This window comes from Dendropsophus ebraccatus, unplaced genomic scaffold (genome assembly GCF_027789765.1).
Source record: "Dendropsophus ebraccatus isolate aDenEbr1 unplaced genomic scaffold, aDenEbr1.pat pat_scaffold_1507_ctg1, whole genome shotgun sequence".
Taxonomy (NCBI): Eukaryota; Metazoa; Chordata; class Amphibia; order Anura; family Hylidae; genus Dendropsophus; species Dendropsophus ebraccatus.
In genome coordinates this window covers 24,440-39,919 of record NW_027208929.1, presented here as the reverse complement: position 1 = coordinate 39,919, position 15,480 = coordinate 24,440, and the positions used below count along the sequence as shown (strand labels likewise).

Genomic DNA, 15,480 nt, shown 5'->3' with positions numbered 1-15,480 from the left:
TGTAGTATAAAGTTCCACATGGGGGCAGTATACTGAAAACAGTTCACTAGAAAAGCAGTTTTTTTTGTTTTTTTTGCTGAAATCACAAGAAAATTAAAAAAAAATTATGCAAAGAGTCTCAGAAATTTGTAATAATTTTCTGCCAAAACCTACACAAAAAGCATTAATACATTCTTCCTATGTGCTTCTCATTTATTTTGAATGAACCTAAGAAAATGGTTGGTTACAAAGTGCATATATACCCCACCACCACCAACACAAAATTTATTTTAATTCTGTCTAATTTTCTTGTATGTTGTAGATGTAAGAACAATTTCTATAGTTCATTTTTAAGTCAAGTTGCATACTTAAATGATGCTTTATTTCTGCTGATACTGTTTTTAATACATTTATATCTCTGAACACAGATTATTAAGAAGACACACCCATTAAAAAAAAATAATAATATGAATAACTCAACTATAGCTCCGAAAGTCGCTGCACAAAATATTATGATGGGACTATCCAGAAAATGTGAACCTGCCTTGGACTATAATTTTCGCCATTGCTATAGTTTTCTGTCTCATTGGCTTCGTAGGAAACATTATTGTTTTGTTCTATCTTTGCTTCAAGATCAAAAAGAACAAGTATTCCATTTACATTATCAATTTGTCAGTGGCCGACTTCATCTATCTAATATTCACCATACCTGTACTAATATTATATATTAATACAGTAACAAATCCAAATCCACATTTTGAAGGAAAAGTTTCAGTTTATCTCTTTTTTGAGATAACTTTGTGACAGTGCACAATATTCCGGAATGTTCATCCTCACAGCCATCAGTCTGGAAAGATGCCTCTCTGTCCTATTCCCTATCTGGTACCAATGCCATCGGCCCCAGAATTTGTCTACTATCACCTGTGCTGCAGTTTGGCTCATTGGATGCTCAGAGAGTCTCATAGAGAACTTGGTGTGCTCACCAGAAGATTTCGCCACGCGACTACAGCGTGTACAGCAGTTCAGATAATAGTTTTTTGGTTTATCTATTGTTATCTGTTTAGTGATCATGGTCATTTCAAGTTTCATCTTGCTCATTAAAATAAAGAAGAGCTTTGGTATGCAGTATTCACTGAAGCATACATTAGTATTCTCATTTCATTTTTTTATATAGTGTTTCTGTCTGTATTTATTTTGTCTGGTTTTTATTGTTTATTCAGTTGCTAGATTTTAATTTTTTTATTTATTTGCAAGTGTGTTTTCTACAGTTTTAAACTGTACCATTGATCCATATATCTACTTTATTGTTGGGAAAAAATGGAAGCAGAAAACGAGCCATTCTATCCAAGATGCCCTTGAACAAGCCGTCAGAACAGAAGATGATGAAAATGATGACTCAAGCAGTAACAAAACAAGTAACACTTCAAGCCAAACCAATCTTGCAAGAACATTCTAAGAATTGAACACCTATGGTGCAAAGCCCCGGTACAAGCATGGCTTAGGCTAAACAGGGGCATTTCTAGTATTGTAGTACTATCCCAAGTAACAGAAGTGGAACTGTGGTGTTAATACAACAAATTTGTGTTAATACAATGTATGCAAACATTCATTAGTCATGTCTGTCCACTTTGATTCTATGATTATCTTATGATTAAGTGTATTTTAAAGATGAATTTTACTAACTGTTTGGGCAAAAAGTACCTTGTGCTCTAGATTTCTGATGGAAATGAATGTATGCTTAATTATAATTTCAGTTGATAAACAGCTTGGTGTTTTTTTCAATGAGTAATTTAAATGTAATGGTTGATGTCTCCTGTAATGACGCTGCAGAGGTGTCAAACAAATAAAAGAAATAAAACTTAAGAGCTTCACAAATACCTATGCCGATCTGTTTTGCGGTACAGCACAATTATCGGACTCTGGGTATATGGTAGTTTGGTAAGGCACAGAGTCAATGCATGTGGTCAACATTGGCAAACAGCAGAGAATCTACAACAGACTGTACTGATAATGCCAGCCCTGCATTATTAGTGTATGCTCCATAATTAGAAGTCACATGACCATGATCTGACAGGCCCTTATAATACTCACTACAGCCCACTCTGAAGAGTGCAGGGGGGCTGCCAAGGAGCTACAGAAGAGCTGAGAAAGCAAACCTGTCCACCTCCTTCACCCCCAGCATCTCCTGGGCAGGCAGGCTTACCTGTTACCAGGGAAACAACTTTCTCCTGTCCACTTCCACATGCGAACATTTCTCTGCTGGTGTGAGGGGAAAAATGGATTAGAGGATACTGATACTGGACGAGGTGCTGAGGAAGTCAGTGCTGAGTGGTCAGAGCTGTCCTGAAAGAGGGGCTAAGGGGTCAGTGTTGCCACTAGAAGATGTATTTAAGGGTCAGTGCTCCCACTGAAAAAGGGCTGAGGGGGTCAGTGCTGCCATTGTAAGAGGGGCTGAGGTTCGATGAAGAGGTGCTAAGGAGGTCAGTTGGTGCAAAAAGGACCGAGCGATCAGAGGTAAAAGAGGTGCTGAGTGAGTCAGTACTGCTAGAGGGGATAAAGAGTGCTTCCACTGGGAGAGGTGCCTAGGGGGTTAGTGCTGCCACTTAAAGTGGTGAAAATTGGGTCTTTGCTGCTACTGGAAGGAGTCTTTATTTATCCCGCTAAGGGTCCATTTACACAGAAAGATCTGACAGATTATCTGCCAAAGATTGAAGCCAAAGCCAAAAATGGATTTGAAAAGAGAAGAAATCTCAGTCTTTCTTTTATGACCTGATCTCTGTTTATAGTCTTATAGTTTATAGGCTTCAAATGAATGAAATAAACGAACCTTCAGTGCATTCTTCTCACTAAACAATTTTAAAGATCATTTATATTTTGCTATTAAATTCATTTCTCTCCCTCCTATTTATTTTATTGTATTTATTTGGTATCTACAACATTGAATTATCTTTTATTATGATGATCATGTGTTTTTTTCCTGAACATGTGACTCGCATCCTGATCACTTTTTTCCTTTGTCTTATTTCCTTGTCTTTTAATACTTTAATACTGTGTACGTACTGTGTTAGAAAATGTACCCACTGCCCTGGTATAAAGTGTCAGTGTGTTAATTAGATTTGTTCCATGGGTGCCCAGGAGGCCAATCTATGCCCTTGTTTTTTGTATTTTTTTTTTTAAGGGGAAATCACCAGGAGCCCTATATACCCCAAAATACACTATATACTTAGGCAGTTCTGCACTGTTAATGTAAATTGTAGTTTATGCACATTAGAAGTAAACTAAGAACATTTAACATCCTAAATACCTAATAGCCAAACTTAGATGTCTTGTGATAAGACTTTATACAGAGCCTATTTACATACAACATTAGCAGTGTTATACAGAGTCTGGTTATATACAACATTCACACTGTTATACAGAGCCTGGTTATATACAACATTGTCAGTCTTATACAGAGCCTGGTTATATACAGCATTGGCAGTGTTATATACAGCATTGGCAGTGTTATACAGAGCCTGGGACCTTGCTTTTTGTCATTGCAAATGATGCTTAACAGGAAACTGCAATCGTCTAAAAGCAGTGGCGTAGCTACCATAGAGGCACGGTAGGCTGTTGCTATGGGGCCCGTGCAGGAGAGGTGCCTGAGGGAGAATGTAAGAGTGTGTATTGTTCTGCTTAACCCCTTATGTACTGTAAGTGACCCAATGTTTAATGCAATACAGGAGAGAAAAGAGCGCTGCACCTCACACCTATGGCTGACACTAGTGCCTCTCGGCTGCATAAAAAACATCAAAATTTTGTGTATGAATTGATCAAGCTACACTGCCCCATGTACCGTGTGCAGGTATCTGATACACATGGGTCCCTACACTGTGCCGGTCAGTGACCACCACCCCCGCAGGCATGCACAGTAAGGGAAGGGAGGCCATGGAACGGCCCTGCGACCCCCATATCACAGGACCAGACCCAAAAATGCCACAACAGAACCCGGCCAGCACCGCCGGCGGAGAAGGTCACCCCCAAACAGCACGAGTCTGGATAAGGTATTGCGCTCACCATAGCTACTGCAGATAGAATGGGACAAAAAGGAGGGATTAAAAGCATGTGCACTCAGGTGTCTCCTGCTGATTGCGGTCATGTGGGTCTTCCAGGAGGATTGCAAAAACACTAAGAAAGAAAGAAAGAAAGAAAGCAAAATGCAATACAGTGTGGACTTAGTGTAGGGACCCATGTGTATTAGATACCTGCACACGGTACATGGGGCAGTGTGGCTTGATCAATTCATACACAAAATTCTGATGATTTTTATGCAGCCGAGAGGCACTAGTGTCCCACATGACCCACATGACCGCAATCAGCAGGAGACACCTGAGTGCACATGCTTTTAATCCCTCCTGTTTGTCCCATTCTATCTGCAGTAGCTATGGTGAGTGCAATACCTTATCCAGACTCGTGCTGTTTGGGGCGACCTTCTCCGTCGGCGGTGCTGGCCGGGTTCTGTTGTGGCATTTTTGGGTCTGGTCCTGTGATATGGGGGTCGCAAGGCCGTTCCATGGCCTCCCTTCCCTGACTGTGCACGCCTGCGGGGGTGGTGGTCACTGACTGGCACAGTGTGGACTTAGTGTAGGGACCCATGTGTATCAGATACCTGCACGCTGTACATGGGGCAGTGTGGCTTGATCAATTCATACACAAAATTCTGATGTTTTTTATGCAGCCAAGAGGCACTAGTATCAGCCATAGGTGTGAGGTGCAGCGCTCTTTTCTCTCCTGTATTGCATTTTGCTTTCTTTCTTTCTCAGTGTTTTTGCACTCCTCCTGGAAGACCCACATGACCGCAATCAGCAGGAGACACCTGAGTGCACATTCTTTTAATCCCTCCTGTTTGTCCCATTCTATCTGCAGTAGCTATGGTGAGCACAATACCTTATCCAGACTTGTGCTGTTTGGGGGTGACCTTCTCCGCCGGCGGTGCTGGCCGGGTTCTGTTGTGGCATTTTTGGGTCTGGTCCTGTGATGTGGGGGTTGCAGGGCCGTTCCATGGCCTCCCTTCCCTGACTGTGCATGCCTGCGGGGGTGGTGGTCACTGACCGGCACAGTGTGGACTTAGTGTATCAGATACCTGCACGCGGTACATGGGGCAGTGTGGCTTGATCAATTCATACACAAAATTCTGATGTTTTTTATGCAGCCGAGAGGCACTAGTGTCAGCCATAGGTGTGAGGTGCGGGGAGGGGGGATCCCAGCCCAGTCAGGAGGCACGTTTTTTGTACTACAGTGGGAATAAACCCTTATGCCTATGGTTCCCTGCGGACCAAAACTTAGCTTTTATTAATACCTTAAAATGAACTAAATGTGCTCAATCTACAGTGATATGAAGTGATTTAAAATAGATCCAGGTGTTGGTTATCTGTGGGCTCCGATAGACTAAACACATGTATGCGGCAGGCAAGTGGTTAACAATAGCAGCACCTCGGCGTTGGTGCTAGACTGATGAACTTTTGTTCTATCGACTTACTGTTACTTAGTGCGAGTGATAAGCACGAACACATCCGCCACTCTAACCCCTGTTTGTCCCGTATACTACTCCGCCCGTCTGACATGTTTCGCTGATAACTCATCAGCTTTTTCAAAGAGTTGGCAATCTAACCCTCTGCTCTCGGCGGCTCTCTCTTATAGGGCGCCGATACTTGGTACGAGAACAGCAGGACAGCCCATTTGTATCACAGAACCAATGTTTAACTCTCATGTGTAAGTATTTGATTTTCATTGGAAGTTGGAGCCCAATGACGTCAGTTTTCCAGTATACGTCACAAAAGTAGGAAGTTCCAATTAGCGTCTCGCGCATGTCTTCCCACTTAGTCCTTTTGAATGAATATGCATCTGCGCATGGCATACCACTTAGAGAAATAATGAAAAGTGTAGTCAATGCGCATGTCAAGGGTCAAAATCTGCTTCTGACAGCCGACCCGACCTGAAGGACGTGATAACAACAACACCTAGTATCACATACAGGAGGGGAAAAAATCTTAGAGACCTATTGGTACATAGTCACTTCACTCCAACAGACATATCACCCTCTACCTGGCTTAGATCTAACATAAAAGGTTCATACCCATGTGGATCTTGTTCTTTCTGGAAGACCCACATGACCGCAATCAGCAGGAGACACCTGAGTGCATATTCTTTTAATCCCTCCTGTTTGTCCCATTCTATCTGCAGTAGCTATGGTGAGCACAATACCTTATCCAGACTCGTGCTGTTTGGGGGTGACCTTCTCCGCCGCGGTGCTGGCCGGGTTCTGTTGTGGCATTTTTGGGTCTGGTCCTGTGATATGGGGGTTGCAGGGCCGTTCCATGGCCTCCCTTCCCTGACTGTGCATGCCTGCGGGGGTGGTGGTCACTGACCGGCACAGTGTGGACTTAGTGTAGGGACCCATGTGTATCAGATACCTGCACGCGGTACATGGGGCAGTGTGGCTTGATCAATTCATACACAAAATTCTGATGTTTTTTATGCAGCCGAGAGGCACTAGTGTCAGCCATAGGTGTGAGGTGCGGGGAGGGGGGATCCCAGCCCAGTCAGGAGGCACGTTTTTTGTACTACAGTGGGAATAAACCCTTATGCCTATGGTTCCCTGCGGACCAAAACTTAGCTTTTATTAATACCTTAAAATGAACTATAATGTGCTCAATCTACAGTGATAGTGAAGTGATTTAAAATAGATCCAGGTGTTGGTTATCTGTGGGCTCCGATAGACTAAACACACATGTATGCGGCAGGCAAGTGGTTAACAATAGCAGCACCTCGGCCGTTGGTGCTAGACTGATGAACTTTTGTTCTATCGACTTACTGTTACTTAGTGACGAGTGATAAGCACAGAACACATCCGCCACTCTAACCACTGTTTGTCCCCGTATACTACTCCGCCCGTCTGACATGTTTCGCTGATAACTCATCAGCTTTTTCAAAGAGTTGGCAATCTAACCCTCTGCTCTCGGCGGCTCTCTCTTATAGGGGCGCCGATACTTGGTACGAGAACAGCAGGACAGCCCATTTGTATCACAGAACCAATGTTTAATTCTCATGTGTAAGTATTTGATTTTCATTGGAAGTTGGAGCCCAATGACGTCAGTTTTCCAGTATACGTCACAAAAGTAGGAAGTTCCAATTAGCGTCTCGCGCATGTCTTCCCACTTAGTCCTTTTGAATGAATATGCATCTGCGCATGACATACCACTTAGAGAAATAATGAAAAGTGTAGTCAATGCGCATGTCAAGGGTCAAAATCTGCTTCTGACAGCCGACCCGACCTGAAGGACGTGATAACAACAACACCTAGTATCACATACAGGAGGGGAAAAAATCTTAGAGACCTATTGGTACATAGTCACTTCACTCCAACAGACATATCACCCTCTACCTGGCTTAGATCTAACATAAAAGGTTCATACCCATGTGGATCTTGTTCTTTCTGTCAATTCTTTCCAAAGAGTAAACAATTCATAAATCCTAGAGATCAGAAAAGTTATAAAATCCGTGATTTTATCAACTGCCAAACTTGCAATGTAGTGTACGCAATAAAATGCCCCTGTGATCTAGTATACTGTATATTGGTAAAACCACACAACAGATCAGGAAACGATTAGGCTCACATATTAGTAACGTACCACACAATGTCGAAACGAGCGTGGCCAAACATATCAACAGCCATCATGCAGGTGATCTAAAATGTATCAAGATATACGGGATTCAAGTGGCGAAACTTGGACCGAGAAAAGGCAACCTAGATACCAAACTCCTCCAATTGGAGGCTGAGTGGATATACAAACTAGGAACCCTAGTCCCCAATGGCCTCAATGAAAGTTTTGCATTCGCACCATTTGTTTAAAATATGACAAGATATGTGACATCTCAATCATTCTAACCCTTAGCATAAGAGAACAGTCATTAAACAGTAACTATATGAGATGACAATTAGTATCTTACCTGGAGACCCAGGGCGGCTCCTCAAAGACTGGACAACTCACATGTCCATTAGAAATGCGTCAGAACCCTAAAAGTATACAAAGATATCGAATGAAATGACACCAATGACGTCGGAATGAAAAAATACTCCTTCTAAAAAATCAAGTAACTTAGTCTAAATCTATTGCCATGCGCATTGAAAACATACCATGCGAGTATGAAGACATGCGCTTTGCACTGGGCGATTCATACACGACTTCAAGTCTAACGACATGCGCAGTATAGCAAGATCTTGAGCAGATTTTGTCCCTTTTCATTATTTCTCTAAGTGGTATGTCATGCGCAGATGCATATTCATTCAAAAGGACTAAGTGGGAAGACATGCGCGAGACGCTAATTGGAACTTCCTACTTTTGTGACGTATACTGGAAAACTGACTCTCAATACTTATACATGAGAGTTAAACATTGGTTCTGTGATACAAATGGGCTGTCCTGCTGTTCTCGTACTAAGTATCAGCGCCCCTATAAGAGAGAGCCGCCGAGAGCAGAGGGTTAGATTGCCAACTCTTTGAAAAAGCTGATGAGTTATCAGTGAAACATGTCAGAGGGGCAGACAGTGCATTTTATGTAGATCTGGGTGGTTGGTGTGGGCTGTGGATATGCGTATACAAAATCGCATGTAGTGAGCGTACTGGCTCTACTCCCAGATGGGACTTATCTGTTAGCTTATCGGGGAAAAACAGTGGTTAGAGTGGCGGATGTGTTCTGTGCTTATCACTCGTCACTAAGTAACAGTAAGTCGATAGAACAAAAGTTCATCAGTCTAGCACCAACGTCCGAGGTGCTGCTATTGTTAACCACTTGCCTGCCGCATACATGTGTGTTTAGTCTATCGGAGCCCACAGATAACCAACACCTGGATCTATTTTAAATCACTTCACTATCACTGTAGATTGAGCACATTATAGTTAATTTTAAGGTATTAATAAAAGCTAAGTTTTAGTCTGCAGGGAACCATAGGTGTGAGGTACAGCGCTCTTTTCTCTCCTGTATTGACTCAATGTTTACTTACATGCTGCAACACAAAAAAAAGGTTAACAAGCAGAAGACAGAGATCTCTGCTTCACTGCACTGATAACCTCTAAACTCTGTTCTCCAGCTGCACAATCAAGTAGGAAAAGAAAAATGTGAGGAGCTCTGTGCAGAGGTCAGGGGTTATCAGTATATGAGCAGTAAAGCAGATATCTCCTTGTCTTCTGAACTTTGGGATTACTTACACACAGTACATAAGGGGTTAAGCAGAAGGTAGTCTGCTCCTGCACCTATGTATTTAACCATAAGTGCTCCCAGTAGGCCCTTATGGGTAAAAACAGTGGACGGTCATAGCAAGCAGCCATTGGCTCTTTTTTCAAAATTGTGACTTGGTTTAACCCCATGACGTACCTGGTACATCGTGGTGCCGCGGGGGGAGTTCAGAGAGGGGTCCCGCCGGGACTCCGCTCTGAACGGTGCCGCTCCCGGCTGTGGTCTGCAGCCGAGGGGCACCTCTATTAGCCGGCGCGGGTTCCATTGCCACACCGGCTAATTAAGCACTTCAATGCAGCTGTCAAACTTGACAGCTGCATTGAAGAGCTTTATACTTGATATCCCTGGTGTCTAGTGGGTTGGATCTCCCCCCCACGGTGCGATCGCAGGGGGGAGATCCGTTCTTCTGCCCGTGCCAGGCCTCAGCGTCGCAATGACGCTGATCCCGGCTCGGCAATAGATTGCTGTGGCCTGCAGCAGGCCATAGCAATCTATCACTGATCAAATGGATCTTTGCTGTGTATATACACAGCATTGATCTCTATGAGAGATCAGTGCTGTGTTTATACAAGTCCCCCAGGGGGACGTCTAGTTCATGAAGAAAAAAGTAAAAAAGTGTTTTTATTAATAAAAAAAATCCCCTCCCCTAATAAAAGTCCAAATCACCCCCCTTTTCCCATTTTATAAATATAAATTAATAAATAAACAAATAAATAAACATATTTGGTATCGCCGCGCGTAATCGCCCAAACTATTAAATTATCACATTCCTGATCTTGCACGGTAAACGGCTTCAGCGCAAAAAAATTCCAAAGTGCGAAATTGCGCATTTTTGGTCGCATCGAATCCAGAAAATTTTTTTATAAAAAGTGATAAAAAAGTCGCATATGCGCAATCAAGGTACCTATAGAAAGAACACATCATGGCACAAGAAATTACCCCTCACACAGCTCCATAGACCAAAGGATAACAGCGCTATAAGCCTGGGAATAGAGCGATTTTAAGTAACATATTTGTTAACAATGGTTTGAATTTTTTAAAAGCCATCAAATAAAAGAAAAGTTATACATGTTATATATCATTGTAATCGCAACAACTTGAGGAACATGCATAATAAGTCAGTTTTACCATAGGGCAAACGGCGTAAATGCAAAGCTCCCTGAAATCAAAACAAATTCCTTTTTTTTTTCAATTTGACAGCGCAAATGATTTTCTTCCAGTTTTGCAGCATATTTTATGGAAAAATAATGCCTGTCATTGCAAAGTACAATTGGTTTAGCAAAAAAATAAGCGCTCATATAAGTCTCTAGGTGAAAAAAATGCAAGCGCTATGGACTTTTAAACATAAAGTGGAAAAAGCAAAAGCGCAAAAACGAAAATTGGCTTTGACCTTAAAGCGTAACTGTCATATTTTTTTTATTGCAGAAATCAGTAGTCTAAGCGATTTTAAGAAACTCTGTAATAGGTTTTATCAGCCAAAAAAGCCTACTTCTGTACTCAAGAAGCAATCTCTCAGCCTCCCCCCCCTGACTTCTTATCTGTGCATTATCAGGCAAACACGTCTTCATTACAGAGAAGCCAGTGAAGACGGGTTCTGCTCTTCCATTCTATGCCTATGAAGGGGAGAGGGGCTGAGGGAGATGAGGGAGCAGGAAGAGGTGACATGAAGGTCAGCTGTTTGTAGATTGTCTGGGCACCTAAAACGCTGGATTCAGGTTTCAGAAAGGTCAGTGTTTATCTATGAACTTACTAAGAGAAGATTGCAGGGTGTTGTGCTGTGCAGGACTGCTCCGTGCTCAGTCACTCCTAACAGCCCCTCCCCTCTCCATAGCCACATAATGGGCACAGAAATCCTGCTTCATCTGGAGTGAGGGGGGAAGCTGGGAGATTGCTTTTTCAGTCCAGAAGGAAACTTTTTGGTTTATAAAACCTATTACAGAGTTTCTTAAAATCGCTTGTACTGTTGATATTTAATGTTTTCAAAAAAATTACCCTGAAATGACAATTACGCTTTAAGGGGTTAAGAGCATTGCTTTGGTTTAAGAGCTCCCTGTACTGGGTGGGAGCGCGAGTGGAGGAGGGGCATGGTGTGCATAACGGGGCCTACAGCACTGTACTCTGACCCAGGAAGTCTCCTTCACCTTCCAAATTCTGGCAGATTCACTTCATGCTGGGGCTTACATCAGGGGACAGGACTGTGGAGGTAATCTCTTCATAGCTGTAACCCCTCTCTCCCCTGACACAGAGTGCTGAATGTATGTTCCTATATCTGCCCTGCTCATTCCTTCATGCTCCCTGCAGTCTCTGTCAGGCCTTGTGTTTCCCATCCTCTCCGTTACTGTACAGTAACTTATAATATGACATATTCTGCTGTTTCTAGATGTTTGTTTCATTTGTTTTACATGTTATTCAGAATAATAAATCATTATTTTTGGGATGTGGAACCAATTGTCTGCATTTCTATGATTTCTTATGGGAAAATTTGCTTTGGTTTAAGAGTAGATTTGGATTACAAGCACGGTCCTGGAACGAATTATGTTCATAATCCGAGGCACCACTGTATGTATATATATATATATATATATATATATATATATATAAATATCTGTCAGAGCAGGACTGTCATGATCGTGCCTGAAAAGGCATCAGTGCCACCCTCTGCGGTTAAGATCCGACCGCTGCGCCAAAGACTGCACTTTTAGCCTTAAGTCCGTTCCTAGTTTTATTATGTTCTTTGCTTATGTCTTCTGTGATCCGGTTCATGTTTTCTCAGTTCTCCCTGCACTTTCCTTGCTGTGGTCTATTCACTAATTGTCTCTGCTGTGTTCTGATTGACAGATCTATTCACCTCTGGCTTTCTGTGATATAACTTTGCAATGTTTGTTAATCAGCTGCCCTGAGCCAATCCACCTCTTTCCTCCAGACGACCCCAATGCCCCCAACCCCACCCCCCACCCCGGAAGTGAAAAAAAATATATACTTACCCATATCTGTTAACCACGTCCTCTTCTTCCGCCATTATGTGTCTATGTCATCATGAGCAGGAGGATGGCCTGGTCTTTCTCCTCTTCAGCTTCTTCCTCTATAATAAATAGGAGAGAAAATGCTGCTGGTGCGCATGCGCACTGGCTGCCTTTTCAATGGTTGGAATGCATCACATGGCTTCCAGTTTGCTCAGCCCTAATTGGCAAACTGAAGATGCGGACTGGAGATGACTGGAGATCTGATAATTTAAAAAATTTTTTTGGTTTTTGGAGATCTATGTCTGTCAGTGTTTTTATTTTTATTTTTTAGAACTGGAGCTGTTCTGTAACAGTGTTTTTTAACCTCAATTGTTTTTCCACAATTTTTACTTACCTCCTGTGGTATGAGTTCCACAAACATTATGACACCACTCGTGGCACAGGTTGCTACTGCACACCTTGTTTTGTTACACCATATATACGATATTATATGCACGTTTAATGTATGCATGAAAAATTCCCTGCTGTAATTTATTATTTTACATCACCTTTTGCAGTCCTACATTTTTTTATTTTGTCTGGACAATACAGTAACCAGAGAGTGCCATACTCCATTCTGATAAAAGTTCATATAGAAACTAGTTTTGCCATACATTCCCTGAATAAATAGTGGATACGGTTAGTATCATACAGGGGAGCACAGTGACAACATAGCACTTCTAGAATCTATGTTCTACTTTTCATATATTGTGGATCAGATAGACAGACTTAACCCCTAGACGACCCTGGACTTACAGTTATGTCATGGATGCCTCTCACCAAACATCCCTGGGCGTAACTGTACGTCCTGGGTCTCTAAGGAGCGGAGCACGCTTCATAGCAGAGGAAGGGGAGGCTGCTGCAGAGGTTTTTACACTTAAAAGCCCCTTAAACGTGGCTTTTAAGTGTAAGTGTAAGTGACAGGAGCAGCTCCTGTCACTTATCGATCGCTATGACGGACCGCCGGAGATCTCTTACCTTCCTCCATGCGGTCCGATGGGTGCTCTGCTCATTGAGTCTGCCACAGCCAGGCTCAATCAGCAGAGCACCTATAACACTGATCAGTGTATGCAATCTAATGATTGCATGTATAAGTCCCCCAAGGGGGACTTAAAGGAGTAGTGCGGCGTTTAACATTTATTCACTAAATAACACACATTACAAAAATATACAACTTTGTAATGTGTGTTATTTAAGGGAATGGCCCCCTTCCCCGTGTTCCCCCCACCCCCGGAAGTGTGATGCACTATACTCACTCAGTTGCTCAATCTTGGGTTGAAAACGTCATCTTCGGGAGGCCGGCCAGACCGCTCCAGCTATCCCTCATGCTGGCCCCCCTCTGCTGCGTCATCAGCTGCTCAGCCGCGATTGGCTGAGCACAGTTATCCTCAGCTAATCGTGGCTGAGCAGCTGATGACGCCGGCCGGCCTCCCGAAGATGATGTCGTCGACCCGAGATGGCGCCTGGGGTCGGTGAGTATAATGCACCACACTTCCAGAGTGGGGGAACATAGAGAAGGGGGCCATTCACTTAAATATCACACAAAATACCCAAAAGCCTCTCCCACAATAAAGATTTTAAATCACCCCCTATCCCATATTATAAATAAAACATATAAAAAAATAATAAAAAAAATAAGCATATTATATACTGTAGCGTGCGTAATTGTCCCATCTATTAAAATATAATATCGTCATTGCGAATGGCAAACGGTGTAAACGAAAAGAGTGAAGCGCCAGGATAGTTGATTTTTTTTACATTATATTATATATAGAAAATAATAAAAAAGTGATCAAAAAACATCCGATCTACACAAATATGGTATTATTTAAAACTAGAGATGATGGCCCCAAAAAATGATACCCCATACAGCATAATTGCAAAAAAAACAAATATATAAAAAAAATATATATATATAACCTAAGAGAATCTGTGGAAACCTGCATATGGTTGTGTTTGGGCTGACCTATAGAATAATGGTATCATGTCACTTTTACCATATAGTGCATTACGTAGACACAGGAACACCCCAAAAATTTCCATATTGCATTTTTTTTTACGATTTCACCAATTTATATTTTCATAAATAATATTTTGGGCAATTATACATGTTATGGTAAAATGAAAGGCGCCATTACAAAGTACACCTGTTCCTGAAAAAGACAAACCCTTACATGGCCCTGTAGGTGGAAAATTGAAAGTGCTAGAGCTCTTAGAAAGGGAGGAGGAAAAAATGAAAACAAGTGGTGCGGTCCACTGGGTCATTTTGGGCTTGGTCCTCAAAGGGTTAAAGGGTTGTCCAGCGAAATTTCTTTTCTTTCAAATCAACTAGTGTCAGAAAGTTATATACATTTGTAATTTACTTCTATTTAAAAATCTCAAGTCTTCCCATACTTATGAGCTACTATACACCCTGCAGGAAATGTTGTTTTATTTAGTAACAGTGCTCTCTGCTGACACCTGTCCATGTCAGGAAATGCCCAGAATAGCAGCAAATCCCCATAGAAAACCTCTCCAGCTCTGGACAGTTCCTGTCTTGACCAGAGATGTCAGCAGAGAACACTGTCTGAATGTAAATAAACTTCCTGCAGGACATATAGGGGGAGATTTATCAAACATGGTGTAAAGTGAAACTGGCTCAGTTGCCCCTAGCAACCAATCAGATTCCACCTTTCATTCCTCACAGACTCTTTGGAAAATGAAATGTGGAATCTGATTGGTTGCTAGGGGCAACTGAGCCAGTTTTACTTTACACCATGTTTGATAAATCTCCCCTATAGTAGCTAATAAGTATGGGAAGACTGTAGATTTTTAAATAGAAGTAAATTACAAATCTTTATAACTTCCTGACACCAGTTGATCTGAAAGAAAAAAATTGGCCATGGTACAGGCACTACACATTCAACAAACGTCACATAAATCAATAATAGAAGTCAATATACATTACTATTAAATAAACATTCCTCTTTCTCTGCTTTTCCTGCTCCTCTTCTTATTTGAGAGGGAGGTAGTGAGGGATATGTTCACTGCTTTTACAGGTTATTCAGAGTGTGAAGGGTCACAAAACCAACCAAATAACTGTTAACTACCCTGTTAGTTACAAACATAGGTTAGCAATCCATAATCAGAAAAGGTACGTTTGTATAATGTAATTATAGCACATCTTGTGTTTTTCAGGAACTCCTCCTGTACTGTAGCTTTTATTATTATATGAAGTAGCTCCA

General features: G+C 42.0%; 1 pseudogene; it reads left to right on the top strand.

Annotated features, from left to right (window-relative positions):
- Positions 1-508: 508 nt before the first annotated feature.
- On the top strand, positions 509-1,435 carry LOC138775306 (proto-oncogene Mas-like; annotated as a pseudogene).
- Positions 1,436-15,480: the final 14,045 nt, after the last annotated feature.